The following is a 7,447-nucleotide window of genomic DNA, read 5'->3' on the forward strand; positions in this document are numbered from 1 at the left end:
TATTCAAAAAATTAATTATGATAGTTGAATATAGAGTTGAACTTCAATTAGATTCCCATTTAAAAATTTTGGGGGGTGTTGCCAGTTGTGGGGCCCGAACTCTGGGCCTGGGCGCTATCCCTCATCTCTTCAGCTCAAGGCTAGTGCTCTACCACTTGAGACACAGCATCACTTCGATTTTTTTTTTTTGCTTATATGGTGCTGAGGACCTCATGCATGCAAGGCAAGTGCTTTACTACTGAGCCACCTTCCCAGCCCTTAAAATATTTTAAACCTGGAGATATGGAGAATAAAATTCAAATAATAAAACTTCATTAATCTTTTTTATCTGAATTTGTGAAATTTAAATCAAAACTACTTTGCTTTCTGTCAGCCACTGGGCTGTTAGAATATTTCAAAATAAGTGGCTTAAAAACATCAGGAGTATATTATCCATACTCTAGAAGCTTAAACATTGATTATAAAAATGGTAATTCAAGCAATTCTAATGGGGGTCCATTTTCTGGTTCATTATAATCTATTTTCTGGACGTTCACATCGCAGAGTAGTTATACTGGGCTTCTTTTATCAGGATCATTACTGCAGGGTAATCTCTGAAACGTTCATTCTGTGACCAGGCAGAGGAATAGAATTTCAACATGTTTACCTGGAAGGAGTTACATCATCCAATACACTTTGCAACTTTTTCTTTAACTCAGTGTGGTGTATCATTTGGATCTTATTTCATAGAAAATAATTACTTAAGGACAAGCTTATATCATGTGAATTATGTGAATGATTCTTCTTACAATGGGGATAATTATAGTGATGGCAAAGTGAAGTATGATTTTTAGTGGCTCTTGAATCACATCATAGGTAAACATCTAAACGTGGTACAGCCTAAAGCCCTTCTGATGTATTTGAACAATTTCTGATGTGTTAATTGCTTTCAAAAATATTCGTTTAGCCAACAAATACAGATCTCCTTTGATTTTAATTAAGGTCTGCTATTAGAACTCTCACAGACACCAAAATCAGAGTACGCTAATATCTCTCATAAAATACAAAATAAAATTGTTACAATTAATAAAATATGAAGACTGTAATATTAATAGCATTATAAATACTAGTATTCATGTTATATAATATATTGGCATCCTTTGGATACCTCAATTTTTAAAATACTTATAAATAAGTGTGAATTGTTTACAAATAATTATTTGATTATTTGTAGAAACTGAGAAAAAATTGCATACATATTTACTATAGATGCAAACAGATACACCTGGTTATTTCTGATCCTTCATTTGTTGGTTTCATTCATGCATGGGGAACATGCAAATGAAAATTGCAAAATTGCATTGACTAAAGTGTTAATTACATGAAGTTTATGTTGGTCTAAATACCTGATTTTATAAATTGAATCGTTTTTGTCCCTTCCTTCCTCCGCCCCTTCCTTTGTTCCTTCGTTCCTTCATTCCTTCCTTTTTTCCTTCCTTCCTTCTTTCCCTCCTCCCTCATTGCCTCCTTCCTTACCCCTCTCTCTCTCTTTCTTTTTCTCTCTTTCTTTCTTTCTCTCTCTTTCTTTCTTTCTCTCTCTTTCTTTCTGTCCTTTCTTCCTTCCTTCCTTCCTTCCTTCCTTCCTTCCTTCCTTCCTTCCTTCCTTCCTTCCTTCCTTTCTTCTTTCCTTTCTTTCTTTCTTTCTTTCTTCCTTCCTTCCTTCCTTCCTTCTTTCCTTCCTTCCTTCCTTCCTTCCTTTCTTCCTTCCTTTCTTTCTTTCTTTCTTTCTTCCTTTCTTTCTTCCTTCCTTCCTTCCTTCCTTCCTTCCTTCCTTCCTTCCTTCCTTTCTTCCTTCCTTCCTTCCTTTCTTCCTTCCTTCCTTCCTTTCTTCCTTCCTTCCTTCCTTTCTTTCTTTCTTTCTTTCTTTCTTTCTTTCTTTCTTTCTTCCTTTCTTCCTTTCTTTCTTTCTTTCTTTCTTTCTTTCTTTCTTTTCTTTCTTTCTTTCTTTCTTTCTTTCTTTCTTTCTTTCTTTCTTTCTTTCTTTCTTTCTTTCTTTCTTTTTCTTCCATACTTCCTTTCTTCTTTTACTCAGAACATATCTTATGGCTATAGAAAAAACACCAACTGTTTTTCTTCAAGGTGTTATGAGTAATTATGAGTAGTCTAGAATAATATTAATTTTAATAACCTATGTTATATCTTAAGAGAAATTGTACTAAAAACAACTTCACAAAAGTTGCAGGATATGTAACAAATATCACTTTCCATGATATTGTTTATTTCTTCAAAGTAAAATAAGAATTTAGACATAATATTGTGTGTGTGTTGTTTTTGTGATTTGAACTCTCAAGGATATTGGTTTAACGTTTGAGCAACAACTGCACTTCTGGCTTTGTGTGTGTTTGTGTGTATGTGTGTGTGTGTGTGTGTGTGTGTGTGTTGATGTGTGTGTGATTAATTGAGATGCGACTCATGAACTTTCTTTCCAAGGCTGGCTTTTTAAAACTTTTTAAATTTTTTTATTGTGAAAATACAGTACAAAGGGGTTACAATTACATGGGCATGTTAATGAGTACATTTCTTATCAAGCATTGTTGTCTCATCCTTTTTTTCTACTTCTCAACCTTTCTCATCTCCCCCCCCTTCCTGCCCCATCCACCCCCCTGTCAAAGTTGTAAAGTTCGTTTTTCTACATAATGACTTGTAAATCTCATTGTTGCAATGGGTCCACCTGTATCCTTTTTTAAACCATGTAATTTTTCCCTTGCTCTCCACAAATCATACCAACATCAAATACAATGCAAGCAGGGGTTAAACCGTGGGGGAGGGGCACGTCTGTGACAAGCAGAATAGGTCAGATAAGTTGATGTTAGGTGAAATGAACCTCATGATAAGTATTTACATGGTTTTTTTTCCTTTCTTGCAATTGTTTCTAACATATTTATAAGATGATTTCTTTGTTGCCAAGGCTGGCTTTGAACCCCAGGTCCCTGAGTAGCGAGGATTACAAGCTAGAGAAACCCATATTAAGCACAGATATACCTAAGAATAAAATATATTTCTTATCAGTTTAATAAATTAATATTTAGATATTTATTTAGTTATTAAAGCTGAACATGCACTGTGAAAAATAGTTTTCATTTTTATAAAAAATATACACTCAAAGGTTTAAATGTCAGAATCTTTGCACAAATCGAAATACTCTATTATTCAAGCGAAAAGGGATCCTTAATCAAATTTCTCATTTAAGCTAAAAGCAATAGGCTCTGTCAGGGTGAATGAAGCAATTTTACATTAAATTAAATATTATCTACTGTAGTCACATGATTTTTTCTTCTTTTAAACCTAAGCGTTTTTGACATAATATATAGATTCATAAGTTTTTTGGGTATATAAATATTTTAGTTACTGGTTTTGTATTTCTGAAGTTTGATTACTAAGACATTTCAAGGAAACACTGAATTTCATGTACTATGTCAACAGTGATTTTTAGAAATTGAATCAATCTCAATATGACATAAAGCAAGATATTCCATGGCTCATGCCCTTATTCCTAGAATTGAATATAACTTGTTTTTGAATGGTAGGAAATTCATATTATACCTACTCTATAGAATAATTAAGAAATAAATGATCGTGATAGTATTTATTTTTTCTTCCACTAGAAAGAAAGAACCTCACAATAGATGACAAAAACTTGAATGGAAATGTCATAAAATTATGAAAAATTCAAGTTATTATGAGTTAGATGAAATAGTCATTTTTGAATGTCAAAAAATGAAATCTCTTGAAGCTTTCTTATCTGTTAAATAAAATGTATTTGCACTCAAAATATTTCATTCATCTCTTCAGTAATGGTATAATCCAACCTCCTCAATTTCAAAAAGCTTCTCTGATTATTTCAAGTAAATAATTAGGAACAGAATTTATCACAATTTACAGAAATATCTACCCGTAACTCTAGAAATTAAAACTGAAATCATAAAGTGTTGGGATTAATAATTAGCTTTCACTATGTTGCCATAAAAAGGTGAACCCTCTCACGTGGGCATAGTTGTAGAGATTTGGTCATTGAGAACTTATGATCAAAGAGAATGTTAAGATCAAAGTCCTTTCCTCTTCTTCCTTCTTTTACTCCCTGTCTCCTTCTCCTTTTGCTTTTCCTTCTCCCTCTTCCTCGTCCCCTCCTCGTGTTTCTCTCTTTCACCACTCTTATTCCTACTTTACTTCCTGGCTTCCATGAATACACATACTCCGTCACATGTTCCTGACATGGGGTACTGTGCCACCACCAACCCAAAGCAATGAGGATAAGAAATATAAACAGAAATGTGTAAAATCAGAAGACAAGATTAATCTCTCCCCCTTTTAAGTTAATTTTATAAAGTATTTTGTCATATTAATAGGAGACTGACACAACATGCTCACATTTATTATAAGGGATAAGATTTACTGGAAAAAAATCTGACCAATATCGCCCTAATGAAATGATTGATTAAATTAATATTATATTAAGACAAATCTAGTTTAAAATATCAGATATACTTCAATAAGAGGCAAAAAAATCACGTCTATGGTTTCCTATGAGAAGACAGCAGAATACAATTTGTTCCTTAAGGAAATTGACCTATAATTGACTGCATTGTCAATTTCATAAATGATGTAAGAAGACTGTAGAACAAATTACAACCTAAACTGCATGTATTAAAATTTACTTCGTCCCATGTATTCTATCTATGTCTGGTTCCCAAAATGACTTACATTTTATCATATTTTTAATTAACTTTAAGTAGTTGTATGGGAGTTGCTGTTTGACAAAGCAGCTAATGAATAGTGTTTAGTGAGGTTTTTTTTTTCTTTTGTCTCTCCTGAGGTTTGAACTCTGGGTCTGAATGCTGTTCCTGAGTGCCTTTGGATGAATGCTAGAATTCTATCACTTGAGGCATAGCAGCACTTTCAGATTTTTCTGAGATTTAATTGGAAATATGAATCTCACAGACTTTCTTGCCTGGACTGGCTTCAAACCTCAATCCTCAGCCTCCTAATTATATAGGATTACAGGTGTGAGCCACTATTGCCCGGTTTAATACAATGCACCTATTTTTTTACTCGTCCTGGGGCTTGAAATCAGGGCCTTGGCAATGTCCTTGAGTTTTTTTTCCTCATGCTAGTACTCTATGACTTGTGTCATAGTGCCAATTCCAGATTTTTTGTTTATGTAGTATTGAGGAACCAAACCCAGGGCTTCACACATGCAAGGCAAGCAGTCTACCACTAAGACACATTCCCAGCCCTATACAACGCCTCTTGATAATCATTATCCCTCATCCTTCACAATCCTATCTCATCCCTCAATTTACATAATTTTGTAGAATATTCACTGACTCACAATAGCATGTATAGTCACTCAGAAAATATACCACGGATCATATTTTCTTGATAGTCTTAATCATCAACATACCAACGTTATGCATTATAGAATTCTGTGATTTTAAATTCTATATTATCACTTAGATTCACCCACTACTATTCTAAAATTTTTCCTAAGGTTAATGCAAATGCAATTTGTAATTTTTCGATAAAGTAAATTATTCTTAGAATGTTAAAGAGTTGGAGTAAGAATATTACCTTCAGTTCTAGAACATTTTATCCTTACTACCCTCTCAAAATATTCCCATATTTATTACTAGTCACTTCCTGTCAACATTCGACCATACCTCTCTTGAGCAGCTGTTATTTCATATTCTTCCTCTACAGATGTGCCAATATTAAAAAGCTCATATAATTAGAAAATGTAGTCTATTTTATCCATTTTTCCCATGTAATATTACTGTTTTTACAGTAAGTCCATGTAAACTTTTCTCATGGATAGAGCATATGTATAATAGAATAACATCCTCAATGGGCATTTAAATTCTTTATTACATGTTATTGTAAAAGGCTTTGCTCTGTATATTCTTGTATATGTGTCTCATTGGACATATGTTGAAATCTATTTTGTATATAAAATTATGATTCAAAATGCTGGATCATAGAAGCAACTCTACATATAATATCTTAAAGATTGCCAGTATGTTCAACAAACTGACTATATTATTTTAAATGTCAAACACCAATGTATAAGGATTCCAATTTCTACATAATGGTTGTGCATGGCTATCTTATTGTTTCTATTTCCACTAATCTCTATATGTATGCAATGTCTATGTATGTTATGATCTTTCCATATGTTACTTGGTTGTTATTATATTACTATAGAGATATGTATTTGGATTTTTTATACCTTATTCAGGATGGTTAAAGTTTTTTATTGGCATTAATATGCTATTAATATATTTCTGATTCAAGTCTATTTAAATAAATTTATATGTTTACACACTATATGTACATATGCATATATTCATACTTATATGTGTATATATACTAATACCTATATAAGGATATACAGATGTGTATATACATGTATATAGACATATATGTATGTTATTATTTTCATTTGTCTGTAAGTTATCATTTTACTTTATTTGCCAAACACGTCCTTTATTGATTTTACTTCATTTTATTTTATGGTTGATGTTGTACAGAGAAGCCAGTTGAATTGCCGGTGACTCACCCCTATAATCCTAGCTACTCAGGAGGCTGAGATCTGAGTATCATGTTTCAAAGCCAGCCTGTGCATGAAAAGTCCATGCGACTCTTATCTCCAATAAACCACCAGAAAACCTGAAGTGGCCCTATGACTCAAGTGATAGAACTCTAGCCTTGAGTTGAAGAGCTGAGGGACAGCACCCAGGCCCAGAGTTCAAGGCCCACAACCCCCACAACCACCATGACCAACAACAAAAAGAATACTGACTGAAAAATCAATAGTATTAAGCAGTCTTAAAGATAGGCTCAAGTCTAAAATTTTAGTATAATCTTAGATTCCAGCATCGTTCTAGTCCAATGAGCTAAGAGCCCTCAGAATGTTGAATGAATTTCTTAGTTTATTTACACAATCACTATAAGTATGTATTTTCTCATCTCTTTCTTTCATTTCACAAGAGAATCTGTATTTATCCTTTATGCCATAGATCTTCTTAAGATATAGGATGTTAGGCAGAAAAAATTAGATGTATGTTTAAAGATTTTCATCTCTTAAGAGACTAAAAAGCTCAGAAGACATTTTGCTATAACTGGCATATTTCAGATGACTTAAATGTTTTGGTTCTTAAACTAAGTGAAATACGTGTAAAATGTTACAGTTTTTCCAAACAATGATTATGGCTTATACTTTTCTGCTCCAATGAGTTGAAACTTCTGACAAGATTGGAGGGCATATCGATTTCAGGGGAGAAGTGTTAATGTTAGAATGCCAAGGGAGATTCCTAAAACAGCATTGCCTATCACATATCTGTTAGTTATACTTATGGCATATAAGTGTATATACCTACAAATATGATTTGAATAAGGAATGTGTGATTTACAC

Source organism: Dipodomys spectabilis, unplaced genomic scaffold (assembly GCF_019054845.1).
Source record: "Dipodomys spectabilis isolate Male_0828 unplaced genomic scaffold, ASM1905484v1 ptg000445l, whole genome shotgun sequence".
Taxonomy (NCBI): domain Eukaryota; kingdom Metazoa; phylum Chordata; class Mammalia; order Rodentia; family Heteromyidae; genus Dipodomys; species Dipodomys spectabilis.